Genomic DNA, 15,751 nt, shown 5'->3' with positions numbered 1-15,751 from the left:
TCTGTCCCCCCAGAGTCCTTCCTGTCTCTACTGTAAATACTTCCTTAAATCTCTTGTTTAGCTCCTCACATACCTCTTGATCGTTTCTTGTGAGTTCTCCACCTTCTTTCCTCAGCCTTATCACCTGGTCCTTGACTGTTGTCTTCCTCCTAATGTGGCTATACAGCAGTTTCGGGTCAGATTTGACTTTCGATGCTATGTCGTTTTCATACTGTCGCTGGGCCTCCCTCCTTATCTGTGCATACTCGTTTCTGGCTCTTCTACTAATCTCCTTGTTTTCCTGGGTCCTATGCCTCCTGTACCTTTTCCATTCTCTGTTGCACTTAGTTTTTGCCTCCCTACACCTTCGGGTAAACCAAGGACTCGTTTTGGTCTTCCTATTATTTCTGTTTCCCTTGGGAACAAAACTTTCCTCTGCCTCCTTGCACTTTGTTGCCACATATTCCATCATCTCGTTTACTGATTTTCCTACCATTTCTCTGTCCCACTGAACCTCCTGCAGGAAGTTTCTCATACCTGTGTAGTCCCCCCTTTTATAGTTTGGCCTGTCCCCTTCAGTTCCTGTTACCTTCTCCACTTGTAACTCTACTATATAGTCAAAACTCAGAACCACATGATCGCTAGCTCCAAGGGGCCTCTCATAAGTGATGTCCTCAATGTCTGAACTGCTCAGGGTGAACACAAGATCCAGTCTTGCTGGCTCATCCTCCCCTCTCTCTCTGGTTGTGTCCCTGACATGTTGATGCATGAGGTTTTCAAGTACCACATCCATCATCTTGGCTCTCCATGTTTCGGGACCCCCATGTGGCTCCAGGTTTTCCCAGTTTTCCCAGTTTCTCAGTTTTCAAGTGTGTGTGTGTGTGTGTGTGTGTGTGTGTATGTGTGTGTGTGTGTGTGTGTGTGTGTGTGTGTGTGTGTGTGTGTGTGTGTGTGTGTGTGTGTGTGTGTGTGTATGTGTGTTTCAGAAAATGGAATATTAATATAAACAGCGATAATAATCGCTGAAGGGAAAGTCTTAATTAATATTGTAATCAGTCTCCATTATACAATTACCCAATTTTCTGGAGCTGCCCATTAATCATCATTGACCGGGTAAGTGAGGCAGAGCAGCTGTCCATAAATCAAGTCACCAAGGAAGCCGTTAACCTACATTTTATAACGCTGAATGAGCCGGTTACAAGTTACCATCTATTACAACATCATCAACATCAACTTTAACACTTTAACTGTTTGATTACCACTTCACTACTACTTAAATATTACTAAAATATTATTGGCCGTTATTATATATATATATATATATATATATATATATATATATATATATATATATATATATATATATATATATATATATATATATATATATATATATATATATATATATATATATATATATATATATATATGTGTGTGTGTGTGTGTGTGTGTGTGTATGTGTGTGTATTATTGATCTCACTCCAAAACTTCTCTCACTTTCTCATTATCTCTCCTTCTGCACGTTTTACCCCTCTCTTGTGTTCTCCATACACTCTTCGCCTTTTATATTACTTCTATATTATAGAAACTTTTCATATGCCAACATTTTCTCCCTTACCATCTTTTTTACCTCGTCATTCCACCAATCACTCCTCTTCCTTCCTGCACCCACCCTCCTATAACCTCACTCTCCTGCCGCACATTCTAACAGTTAAATCTACCCCGCACCTTCTCTACCTCCTCGTCACCTCTACTCTCCCTGGCCCACCTTTCTAACAGTAGTTGCTTATACTTAACTCCCCTATCTTCTTTAAGGTATAAACACTCATAAAACAGTCAAACTCTGAGTTCTTTCCCTCTCTCTCTCTCTCTCTCTCTCTCTCTCTCTCTCTCTCTCTCTCTCTCTCTCTCTCTCTCTCTCTCTCTCTCTCTCTCTTTCTCCATAATAAAGCTGTAAGTTATGTGTTTACCTGAGGCTGCTGCATATTCCAGAGGTTTTAAGACGCATGAAGAGTGGAGGTTGAGCTCTTGTCGCTGTTTACTGTCTTCCCGGCCATCTTGGGACGGAGGGAGATGAAGAACAAGGAGGAGGGGGAAGGCTTCTGTTGGTAGGAGGTGGTGGTGGTGGCGGTGAACTGAGAATAGGCAGAAGGGGATAGGAAAACTGGTAGAGGTAGGGAATAGAAGAGGATTCTTTAGAGCGGATAGATACAGAGAAGTCAATATGATGATAGGGAACAGCATATGAGAGACAGGGAACAATATATGAGAGACAGGGAACAATATATGAGAGACAGGGAACAATATATGAGAGACAGGGAACAATATATGAGAGACAGGGAACAATATATGAAATAAGAGACAAGATTAGAATATGTAGACCAAACATTATTGACTTGTTTGTACAACTATGTGGGTCAGCCGGCAGGTGTACTGAGTGTTAGTTATGGTGGTGATCATGTGTGTGTGTGTGTGTGTGTGTGTGTGTGTGTGTGTGTGTGTGTGTGTGTGTGTGTGTATGTGTGTGTGTATGTGTGTGTGCTAACCTACATATACTCACCTATATATTACTGCAGGGGTCGAGTCTCAGCTCCTCTGAGTATCTGTGCCCGTGTGTATGTCTCGCTTCCCACCTATCTTCCTTCTGTCCTGCCTTCCATTCCATCTGTCCTTCCAATCTCCCCTCCCTCCCTCCCTCCCACTTGTCTTCCTTCCCATCTTTAATAGTACAACCCCATTGTTTTGTAAAACGACAAGCTTAGGGAGTGATGTAAGCTCGATCCTCCGTCTGCTTATGGCAAGATGGACATCTTATTTACCACAATTGCTTGGCGTTTCACATTCCTTCACTCCTTACAGGTTGTCTGGTGTGTTGAGGCAGCAGGCTGAGCAGCAGCAGGTTGAGGCGGCAGGTTGAGGCAGCAGGTACAAGCCAGGTCCTTCACTCCACAGTGTAAGTGTTATATTCGTGTCACTTAAACTCTCAGAGCATTTCCTCTCAGACGCAAAGAAAATATAGTCTTTTCTTGGTCTTCATTTTTTGGTTGAGTTGTAATTATACATCAGGACATAAGAAGGAAGAAACACTACAGCCTTCTGGCCCATGCCAAGCCGTGGGCCAGTATGTCGTGCCGAATAGGTAAAACTGGTCAATTAACAAGAGCTCATTTAAAATTAAGTCCTTTCTAAAATTTTCTCATATACGTTTAAAGATATATATTTTTCATTTATTTAAATGTAAAAATTAATAATTTTGTACCAAAAGAACCTTAGAAAACTGACCTAACCTTATTATAACAAGCGTAATTTAATTTAGCTTAATCCAACTAAATATATTTTGAATAAGTTTCCAATAATTTAATAATAAACACAATGATATATATTTTTTTCGTTAGGTTCGGAATGATTTTTTCGAAATTATTGCATACACAAATTTTCACTTGTCTTATTCGGTAAGAAGAGCGTTGCTGTTTAAACCATAATCTCAAGTTTTACCTATTCGGCACGATATATATATATATGTATATATATATATATATTTTTTTTTTAAACAAGTCGGCCGTCTCCCACCGAGGCAGGGTGACCCAAAGAGAAAGAAAATCCCCAAAAAGGAAAATACTTTCATCATCATTCAACACTTTCACCACACTCACACATTATCACTGTTTTTGTAGAGGTGCTCAGAATACAACAGTTTAGAAGCATATACGTATAAAAATACACAATATATCTCTCCAAAATACCAATATATATATATATATATATATATATATATATATATATATATATATATATATATATATATATATATATATATATATATATATATATATATATATATATATATATATATATATATATATATATATATATATATATATATAATATATATATTTTAAACATTCTCTTGGTTTCTATTGGTCTAGTGCAGTCTTCATTGGTTACTTCAACAGTCCACAACATTGCCTTCATGAGCACTTTCCGCCCTTGTGTGAGGTAATGAGCGCCTCACTTTCCGCCAAGAGCCTGCTAAAATTACCATCGTCGGGGTAAAAGCAACGAGCTTCGGAAGATTTCTGGGCGTTAAAAAGCGCGTGTTAAATGTGGTGTTGCACTCAGGGTCCTGAGTGGCCGTACTGGCTGCCCTCTTTATTTTCAAGGAACTCGAGGTCTGGAGTTGATTCTTCAGATGTTGTGGTGCTGGGAGGGACCTGACCCCAGCGTTGTATGGGATATTTGACCCCCCAGTGCTGCTGGGAAGACCTGACCACCCCCAGCAGTGTAAGGGAAGCCTGACCCCCAGTGGTGCTGATAGAGCTGAGAGGAACCACACTAACACACAGCACACAGTGTGATTTTGTAAAGAGTTCAAGTCGGACCGAAGCGTCGTCGTAAGCTCCTTTCTCCTATGTGCGGGTTATTTGTGTATTGTTCCAGTCACGGTATTGTGCCTTATTGTTCTTCACACACACATACACACACACACACACACACACACACACACACACACACACACACACACACACACACACACACACACACACACACACACACACACACACACACAGAGGTATAATAATGCTCATGGTTCAGGGAGAGTGACCCAGTAGCGACCAGTGAAGAGGCAGGGGCCAGGAGGTATGACTCGACCCCTGCAACCACAACTAGGTGATTACACACACACGCACACACTCACACTCACACACATACGCCTGCTAGCGCATTGCCTAAGACCTAGCAAGTCTGTGCAGTTCTCTTAACACACCTCCCGATACAAGGACTCCAGTGGAAATATGCCACTTTGTCTGACCTTTGTTTTTTGGAGAAAACGGTCGATGTGCTAATAAAAAAAATATGTTACTATTTTGCAATAATCTTTACCACGCGATGCAAGATGTAAAAAAAAAAAAAACACACGGGGGGAATTCAATGATAGGTCTAGGTCTTTCGTGTTGCAATCAGCACATCATCAGGAGCTTGCAATGTTGCAGAAATGAATAGGAAGTCCAGGTAGATCCGTTCCCTTGAGCGGATCTGCCTGGACTTTCTATTCATTTCATTGCAAGCTCCTCATGATGTGGTGATTGCAACACGAAAAGCCTAGAGCTATCAATCAGTACCCCCCCTTCGTGGTTGTTTTGCACATGTTACTGTGAATGATAATTTATTCAGGTGCGTACCCGCACCTGAATAAACTTACTCCTGGATCAAACTCATCTTGTCGTAGTAAGACGCCAAGTGTCTACCAGCAACTAGAGAAGAGTGGAGACGTAAGACGCCAAGTGTCTACCAGCAACTAGAGGAGAGTGGAGACATAAGACGCCAAGTGTCTATCAGCAACTAGAGAAGAGTGGAGACGTAAGACTCCAAGTGTCTACCAGCAACTAGAGAAGAGTGGAGACGTAAGACGCCAAGTGTCTACCAGCAACTAGAGAAGAGTGGAGACGTAAGACTCCAAGTGTCTACCAGCAACTAGAGAAGAGTGGAGACGTAAGACTCCAAGTGTCTACCAGCAACTAGAGGAGAGTGGAGACGTAAGACGCCAAGTGTCTACCAGCAACTAGAGAAGAGTGGAGACGTAAGACTCCAAGTGTCTACCAGCAACTAGAGAAGAGTGGAGACGTAAGACGCCAAGTGTCTACCAGCAACTAGAGAAGAGTGGAGACGTAAGACTCCAAGTGTCTACCAGCAACTAGAGAAGAGTGGAGACGTAAGACGCCAAGTGTCTACCAGCAACTAGAGAAGAGTGGAGACGTAAGACTCCAAGTGTCTACCAGCAACTAGAGAAGAGTGGAGACGTAAGACTCCAAGTGTCTACCAGCAACTAGAGAAGAGTGGAGACGTAAGACTCCAAGTGTCTACCAGCAACTAGAGAAGAGTGGAGACGTAAGACTCCAAGTGTCTACCAGCAACTAGAGAAGAGTGGAGACGTAAGACGCCAAGTGTCTACCAGCAACTAGAGAAGAGTGGAGACGTAAGACTCCAAGTGTCTACCAGCAACTAGAGAAGAGTGGAGACGTAAGACTCCAAGTGTCTACCAGCAACTAGAGAAGAGTGGAGACGTAAGACGCCAAGTGTCTACCAGCAACTAGAGAAGAGTGGAGACGTAAGACGCCAAGTGTCTACCAGCAACTAGAGAAGAGTGGAGACGTAAGACGCCAAGTGTCTACCAGCAACTAGAGAAGAGTGGAGACGTAAGACTCCAAGTGTCTACCAGCAACTAGAGAAGAGTGGAGACGTAAGACGCCAAGTGTCTACCAGCAACTAGAGAAGAGTGGAGACGTAAGACTCCAAGTGTCTACCAGCAACTAGAGAAGAGTGGAGACGTAAGACTCCAAGTGTCTACCAGCAACTAGAGAAGAGTGGAGACGTAAGACGCCAAGTGTCTACCAGCAACTAGAGAAGAGTGGAGACGTAAGACTCCAAGTGTCTACCAGCAACTAGAGAAGAGTGGAGACGTAAGACGCCAAGTGTCTACCAGCAACTAGAGAAGAGTGGAGACGTAAGACGCCAAGTGTCTACCAGCAACTAGAGAAGAGTGGAGACGTAAGACGCCAAGTGTCTACCAGCAACTAGAGAAGAGTGGAGACGTAAGACGCCAAGTGTCTACCAGCAACTAGAGAAGAGTGGAGACGTAAGACTCCAAGTGTCTACCAGCAACTAGAGAAGAGTGGAGACGTAAGACGCCAAGTGTCTACCAGCAACTAGAGAAGAGTGGAGACGTAAGACGCCAAGTGTCTACCAGCAACTAGAGAAGAGTGGAGACGTAAGACGCCAAGTGTCTACCAGCAACTAGAGAAGAGTGGAGACGTAAGACGCCAAGTGTCTACCAGCAACTAGAGAAGAGTGAAGACGAGTGTCGTGAGTGAGCACTTGCGTGTCCACCTCCCTCAGCACTCGCCCGTAATAGAAAATTTAAGTCGTAAACGATATATAGAGAAAGTGACTCGGGAATTTTAGCTGTGAGTGCGCATGGTGCTTCAAGTGTCTGCACTGAAAGCTTTTCCTTGTGCAGACTGTCAGCTTGATTGTTTATCTTGGCACATAGCCTTGAGGCTGATGCTATGCAGCTGTGGATGTCAGCAACATAGCCTTGAGGCTGATGCTGTGCAGCTGTGGATGTCAGCAACATAGCCTTGAGGCTGATGCTATGCAGCTGTATTCGTCGGGTACAGAAAACACTACTCCCCCTGAGAGCTAGGGTTGTACTCTGTGCATCCCCTCGTCTCTACACTCTGCTCGTGTGTTTGTACTCACGTACTTGTGCTTACGAAGGTCGAATCTCGTCTCGTGGCCTCATTTCCTAGACTCACACGATACTCGTGTACGTGTTTGTGTATGTGTGTGTGTGTACTCACCTAGTTGTGGTTGCAGAGGTCGAGTCACAGCTCCTGGCCCAGCCTCTTCACTGTCGGTTCACTGTGTGTGTGTGTGTGGAGTGGGGTGGATAACTTAGCCCAAGTGGCTCTAGCCAAAATTAATCCACTTTTAAGTTGTAAGAGGAAGTGGGCCAACCTGACCTGCATGTTGGAGACGTTCTTGGGGGGTGAGGGGTTCTTGCAGGGGAGAGGGGGTTCTGGGAGGGAGAGGGGGTTCTGAGAGGGGTTCAGGGGGTCTTGGAGGGGTTCAGGGATTCTTGAAGAGGGTTGAGAGGTTCTTCGATAGGATTTAGAGGTCCTTGGAGGGGGTTGAGAAGTTCTTGGAAGGGGTTGAGGGGTTCTTGGAGGGGTAGAGAGGTTCTTGGAGGGCCCGAAGATTCTTGGTTGTTTTGAGGGGTTATTGGAGAGGTTGAAGGGTTCTTAGATGGGTTCAGTGGTTCTTGGAGGGGCTGAAGGGTTCTTAGAAGTATTTAAAGTCTCTCTCTCTCTCTCTCTCTCACCCATCACTCAGCCATCACCCATCACTCAACCATCACCCATCATAACCCATCACTCGCTTCACTCATAAAATGCCATGCTGGTAACCCCATCATTTTCTCCAACCTTCAAGCTGACTCTCCAAGTCATCAAAACTTCTTCCTCACAACCCACAACCCATGACCCACAACCCATGGGCTCGCAATTCTGGGGTTATAGCTTTCTGGCCATATTTCTGTACTTAATGACTCCTGTAGTCACAGTTATGGGGTTATAGCTTCCCGGGGTCACAGTTATGGAGTTATAGCTTCCCGGGGTTGCAGTTATGGGGTTATAGCTTCCCGGGGTCACAGTTATGGGGTTATAGCTTCCCGGGGTCACAGTTATGGGGTTATAGCTTCCCGGGGTCACAGTTATGAGGTTATAACATCCTTAGAACATAATGCTGGAATTTTTTCTTCTTGGGCTCATAATTCTGGCACTTGAACCTCCTTGGGGTAGCAATTTTTGTAATTCTAGCGTCCTAGCTTGGCAAAAATTTAGTTACTGTTTGCTAGAGAGTGTTTTCAGTAGGGCCTTTCATAGACAAGGCGAAGTATGGCATTAACCATGGAGGGAGAGAGAGAGAGAAAGGGAGAAAGAGAGAGAGAGAGAGAGAGAGGTGAGTGGGTAGTGTTTGTTATTAAGATCTTTGAGGTATAGGTACACATAAATACAGTTACAGAAATACTTCATGCATAGCAGGAATATGTCTAGATTACCTAGGTGATGCTGGGTCTCTACACCAGATCTGATGTATGGAGAGTTCAGAACGGGAGAAATGTGAAACACTGTTATGGTATAAATCCTTATATGAGAGTGTTTACTCATGGGCTTTAAACGATGCAGCGAGGAAGAGGCTCGAGGCAGTGGAGGCGTTTGTACGTAATGTGAATATTTTGCGGAAATTGGTTCGTAGTAATTAAAATGGGTCGTTGTTAGGGAAGGTGTGATTTAGGAGGCTGAGGATGGGTTGCTGAGATGGTCTTGGCATTTAGAGAGGTGTATGGTCGAAGGAAGGAGGGGTAGGGGTGGTCACAGGAAAGGTTTGAGGCAGGTATGAAGTGGCAGAGGCTTTAGCATCCAGCAGGCTTGTGTGAGCTTGTTAGAGCCGAGTGAAGACAAGTGATTTTAAGAGTTTGACGTGCTGTTGGAGTGCGAGCGAGAGAATATTGTTGAAGGATAAGAAAGGATTAACGAAAACTGGTTAGCAGGACTTGATTCCTGGAGGTGGAAAGTATAGTGCCTGCACACTGCAGCAGTAACATCAGTAGTAGTAGTAGTAGTAGTAGTAGTAGTAGTAGTAGTAGTAGTAGTAGAATTAGTGGAAGTAGTATAGGGAGCATTGAAATTTTGGTCAAGGCTGCACTCTTCCGGCATTGTTCCTTATATACATCTTAGATCATTCCCAGATATGAAGCTAATGGTTAAGGTTTAGCCTACAGCATCTCTGATTGAAATTTTGGTATATGTCTGTATTACTGAGTAGCGCAGCGCAGTGTTTTATGTACTCAGTACTAGTAGTAGTAGTAGGTAGTAGTGCTAGTAATAGCAGGCTGGAGTTTTGAGACTCTATGACCGCGGGTTCAATCCCGGCCGGGGGTATGGTTTGTTTGCAATCGTGTCATTACGATTTCTTGAGTCAGGTAGTAGTAGTAATAGTAGTAGTAGTATATAATAGCAGTATTAGTAGTAGTCATAGTAATATTAGTAGTAGTGGTAACAGTAGTGTTAGTAGCAGTAGTAATAGCAGGTAGTAGTAGTAGAAGTCGGTGGTAGGAGTAGTACTAGTAGTAATAGTAGCAGTACTAGTAGTAATAGTAGCAGTACTAGTAGTAATAGTAGCAGTACTAGTAGTAATAGTAGCAGTACTAGTAGTAATAGTAGCAGTACTAGTAGTAATAGTAGCAGTACTAGTAGTAATAGTAGCAGTACTAGTAGTAATAGTAGCAGTACTAGTAGTAATAGTAGCAGTACTAGTAGTAATAGTAGCAGTACTAGTAGTAATAGTAGCAGTACTAGTAGTAATAGTAGCAGTACTAGTAGTAATAGTAGCAGTACTAGTAGTAATAGTAGCAGTACTAGTAGTAATAGTAGCAGTACTAGTAGTAATAGTAGCAGTAGAGTGACAGAAACAGTTCTGGTGTTCTTACCAGCTACGAGTCATCACAGTAACCTGTGTTATCACTTACTAACAACTATAATCGTTGGTATCAGGAATTACCCTTATCAGTGTCTCATTATCAGTATTGTCAGTGTTTCAAAGTAATCCTAATATTATTATCTTCGTCGCCCACCACCCACCGCCCACCGCCCATCGCCCACCGCCCACCGCCCACCCTTGTAACTTAAGTGGTTTTACAATGGCGTCAATCTTTAAGTGGCTACTTAAGTGGCATTTGCTAAGTGTAGTGCCTAATTAAATCTGCTAATTAACTCTACCAAGAGTGCTGTGTACCTAATGAGGGAGATAGATGCAAGAGTAGACCAGGAGACACAGAAGAACATGTGGAGGCTGCTGGGTTGGTCTGACAAGTGACTACTAGAATTCTTCGCCGCAAAGACGACCGGAAACAGAGTACGGGAGGACCATGGCTGCAGCCTTCGCTGAGAGTGATGGGTATCAGGGGTGAGCATAGCGCCAAGCACCTCACCCCAGGCCCATATTAACCAATAACCTCGGCAGGGAACGCGAGGATAGCGAATTTCGAGGACAGCTTGCAGGAACGTTAACAAGGAGGCGTTCGCGACACTGTGCGGCATCTGCCAGGACCATCTTGGAATTTTCAGTGCCACAAAATTGAACCAACGTGTGATAAATATGTCGAGAAGTTGGGACAAGTGAAAAGGTTTGCAACGAGGCTAGTCCAGGAGCTATGAGGAGCTACAGGAGTTAAACTTGAGAGGACGGAAGGACCAGGGGAGACATGGCAATGACGTACAACATTACTGAGAAGTAATAGGGTGGACAGGGAGAATATGTTCGAGAGGCGGACCTCAGGTACACAAGGGCACAGCTGGAGGCTACAAGCGCAGGTGAGTCACAGGGATGTCAGAAAACACTTCTTCAGTTTTAGAGTTGTCAGGAAGTGGCACGACTTAGCGAAGTGGTAGAGGCAGGATCCATACACAGCTTTAAGAATAGGTATGACAGGGCTCAAGCTACAGGCAGAGTGAACCAAGTAACGGCCAGCAGAAAGGCGGGGCCAGGAGCTGAAACGCGGCCCATATATACCATATTTACAACAAAAATATATATAACATGTATACACACTTTATCCACAGTATATACACCGTATACACACACTATATACACCATATATATATATAATAAACTCCCGTTTCACTTAGAACAGGAAAAAGTGTTTAGGAAAATTGAGGGACGTAATTTAGCAAGTGCTTGTGTATATGGGGATCCCTGTACACATGAATATACAAACACACTTCAGAAAATTTAGTTTTTTCAATTTTCTTAAGTGTATTTCCTGCATACACACACACACACACACACACACACACACACACACACACACACACACACACACACACACACACGTATGTGTGTGTGTGTGTGTACTCACCTATTTGTACTCACCTATTTGTGGTTGCAGGGGTCGAGTCACAGCTCCTGGCCCCGCCTCTTCGCTGATTGCTACTAGGTCCTCTCTCTCCCTGCCCCATGAGCTCTATCATACCTCGCCTTAAAACTATGTATGGTTCCTGCCTCCACTACATCACTTTCTAGGCTATTCCACGGCCTGACTACTCTATGACTGAAGAAATACTTCCTAACATCCCTTTGATTCATCTGAGTCTTCAACTTCCAATTGTGACCTCTTGTGTCTGTGTCCCTTCTCTGGAACATCCCGTCTTTGTCCACCTTGTCTATTCCGCGCAGTATTTTATATGTCGTTATCATGTCTCCCCTGACCCTCCTGTCCTCCAGTGTCGTCAAGCCGATTTCCCTCAACCTTTCTTCGTAGGACAATCCCCGTAGCTCTGGCACTAGAGCGTGTGTGTGTGTGTGTGTGTGTGTGTGTGTGTGTGTATGTGTGTGTGTGTGTGTGAGGGACTCAACCTGTCAGTTTTGCTGTATTATTATTATTATTATCATTATTATTATCATTTATTATTATCATCATTGTTATTAGGGGGTCCACGACCCACCGGTTGAGAACCGAGGCGCTAGAGAACATACAGCGAGAGAATTATCACTTTTAATAACACTACGTCAGGGAGACGTGTTCTCGTCAAATGACAGGAAAATTAGTTTGTCTCGCGATTAGTGAATGAAGAATCGAGGCTGTAATTACTCCTTTCGTCAGAGAATCTCACTACCGCTACAACTCACCGAGGCTAGCATTAATCACTGTAACGAGTTAGGTAGGCAGTCAATCAGGCAGCCTGGGCAAGCAGGCAGGCAGTCATGCAGGCAGGACTGACAGGCAGGCAGGGCAGACATGCAGTCATGTAGGCAGGGCAGGCATGGAATCATGAAGGCAGGCAGGCAGGCAGGCAGGCAGGCAGGCAGGCGAGCATGGTAGACGAATGGGCAACAAGGTAAGCAAAAAAGGGGACTCAGGACAGACATTAATGGAGAAGGAATGCATGACTCAACCTGGCTTGTGCAACAAGGAACCCCAGGCTGTTGCACTGCACGAGGATGTATGTAGACGATGTGCAGAGGGGATCTCAGTCTCTCATATATATATATATATATATATATATATATATATATATATATATATATATATATATATATATATATATATATATATATATATATATATATATATATATATATATATATATATATATATATATATATATATATATATATATATATATCGTGCCGAATAGGCAGAACTTGCGATCTTGGCTTAAATAGCAACGCTCATCTTGCCATATAGGACAAGTGAAAATTTGTGTATGCTATAATTTGGCCAAAATCATTCTGAACCTAACGAAAAAAAATATATTTCACTGTGTTTGTTTGGTATTAAATTATTGTAAACAAATCTAAAATATATTTAGTTGCGTTAGGCTAAAATAAATTGTTCTTGTTATAATAAGGTTAGGTAAGTTTTCTAAGTTCCTTTTGGTGAAAAATTATAAATTTTTACATTAACATTAATGAAAAAATATATCTTTAAACGTATAAGAGAAAATTTTAGAAAGGACTTAATTTTAAATGAGTTCTTGCTAATTGACCAGTTTTACATATTCGGCACTACATATATATATATATATATATATATATATATATATATATATATATATATATATATATATATATATATATATATATATATATATATATATATGTATACGGGATGTGCCAAAGTATCGATATCGGAGGTTACAGGCCATTTTTATGATATCGGTGAAAAAACTGCGATCCCAGCCGATTCTATTCAAAATAATATTACATTTGTGCTTAGAAATATCTAATTAACACTCTACCTGAGCTCTGTTCCACAAGGCACAGTACTCGCCCTCATCTTATTCCTTATCCTCATATCAGACATAAACAGAGATATACACCACAGCACCGTATCATCCTTTGCGGATGATACTAGGATCTGCATGAGGCTGTCATCTGCTGAGGACGCGGTTAACCTCCAAGAAGATATAAACAAAGTTTTCCAGTGGGCAACGGTAAACAATATGATGTTCAATGAGGACAAATTCCAACTACTCCGTTATGGAAAACTGGAGGAGATAATAACTAGAACAGAGTATACTACTGACTCCGGCCATACAATAGAGCGGAAAAATAATGTAAGGGACCTGGGAGTAGTAATGTCTGAGGATCTCACTTTCAAGGATCACAACAGTGCCACGATCGCACGTGCAAAGAAAATGATAGGATGGATAATGAGAACTTTCAAAACGAGAGATGCCAAGCCCATGATGATCCTTTTCAAATCACTTGTTCTCTCTAGGCTGGAATACTGCTGTACATTAACATCTCCATACAAAGCAGGTGAAATCGCAGATCTAGAGAGTGTACAGAGATCCTTTACTGCACGTATAAGTTCTGTCAAGCACCTTAACTACTGGGAACGCTTGAAAGCACTTGACTTGTACTCGTTGGAACGCAGGAGGGAGAGATATATCATAATCTACACTTGGAAAATCTTGGAAGGAATGGTCCCAAATCTGCACACAGAAATCACTCCCTACGAAAGTAAAAGACTGGGCAGGCGATGCAAAATGCCCCCAATAAAAAGTAAGGGCGCCATTGGTACACTAAGAGAAAACACCATAAGTGTCCGGGGCCCAAAACTGTTCAACAGCCTCCCATCAAGCATTAGAGGAATTGCCAATAAACCCCTGGCTGCCTTCAAGAGAGAGCTGGACAGATACCTAAAGTCAGTGCCGGATCAGCCGGGCTGTGGCTCGTACGTCGGACTGCGTGCGGCCAGCAGTAACAGCCTAGTTGATCAGGCCCTGATCCATCGGGAGGCCTGGTCATGGACCGGGCCGCGGGGGCGTTGATCCCCGGAATAACCTCCAGGTAACCTCCAGGTACCTCACTACTGTGATGATTTCTCTCTCTCTCTCTCTCTCTCTCTCTCTCTCTCTCTCTCTCTCTCTCTCTCTCTCTCTCTCTCTCTCTCTGGCTGACTGATTGACTGGCTGGCTGGCTGGCTGGCTGGCTGGCTGGCTGGCTGGCTGGCTGGCTGGCTGGCTGACTGGCTGACCAGTCAGAAAGATAATCTAGAGACAGTAAAAGCATTCAAACTTGGTTTCATGAAGGATCCTGTTGATGATTCACGTTATAATCATGGTAGAATGGTGGCTAACTTGTCTCGCCTTCTTGCCTGGAGGTTCTGGGAGTTATAAAGCTCCCTAGAGCTTCAGCAGAGCCCCTTGTGCTGTAGGAACCCTTGTGGATGTCATTATGGGAGTCCTTTGGAGTCCTTGGTGCGTGAGTCTTAGTGGGAGTCCTCACTGTTGTGAGCGTCCTTGGTGTAGTGGGGGGGGAGGGTTCTTGTGAAAACGCACTTGGCAGTCTATGGCATTGTATGAGTCCTCATGGGTGTATTTGTAAGAGTCCTTTGCAGTGTAGGAGTTCATGACATTCTGGAAGGTCTTGCGGAGCTCTTTTTGTTGTGGGAGTTGTTGTGGGAGTTGTGTGAGTCCTTGTAAGAGGTTCTGCTGTTGTTACAGTAACTGTGTGGAAGTGTTTGGCACTCCCACACAATTCCAGGTGGAACACATTACAGTGTCAACACCTTGATGATCAAGACACATGTTCAGCACTAATTATCTCTGCGTTCGATTGTTGAAACCCTCAGTGATGGAGAAAACTTTCAAGTTTAGGTAATTAATGGGTATATAATACTGGTATACAATACCGGCAAGTTGATAAGTAAGTCATATGTACAGCAGTCAGGTATCTTCATTCTGAAATGTTTCGGAATAAAGATACCTAACTGTTGCATAAGTGTCTTGTTAGATAATTAGCATTGCACATGTGTCCTAATAATCATACCAGGGAGAGAGAAGAAAGGGAGAGGTCTCATGTATCGTGGTAGAGCTTCAGGTAACAAGAGCTTGCTCCACTACCAGTACTGTGGCAGATGAGGGTATACTTGTAGCGACATCTGGTCCTTCGAACCAGATGTCGCTACAAGTATACCTCATTTATAGGTAGCAGAAGCCAATATATATATATATATATATATATATATATATATATATATATATATATATATATATATATATATATATATATATATATATATATATATATATATATATATAATATTGTTTTGGGTTTATATTGGAGGTTTCTCCAGCACAACTGGGGACAGGTGGTGACCCCAGACATTTCCTGGGATATGAGGAAACTTGGACGGGAGTTGGTG

The 15,751-nt window shown here is 43.0% G+C and overlaps 1 protein-coding gene across 1 annotated transcript in view; it reads left to right on the top strand.

Moving 5' to 3' along the window:
• Positions 1-15,751, top strand: part of LOC128685077 (protein draper-like) — a 1,011,482-nt gene that overhangs the window by 577,709 nt on the left and 418,022 nt on the right. The window contains exon 3 of the mRNA XM_070103144.1: positions 2,839-2,932. The gene's annotated coding sequence lies outside the window, so the exon portion shown is untranslated. The remainder of the gene's footprint in view (positions 1-2,838; positions 2,933-15,751) is intronic.

The sequence above is a fragment of the Cherax quadricarinatus genome, chromosome 5 (genome assembly GCF_038502225.1).
Source record: "Cherax quadricarinatus isolate ZL_2023a chromosome 5, ASM3850222v1, whole genome shotgun sequence".
NCBI classification, from domain to species: domain Eukaryota; kingdom Metazoa; phylum Arthropoda; class Malacostraca; order Decapoda; family Parastacidae; genus Cherax; species Cherax quadricarinatus.
The sequence above is the reverse complement of the archived record's forward strand: the minus strand, read 5'-3'. Positions and strand labels throughout refer to the sequence as shown.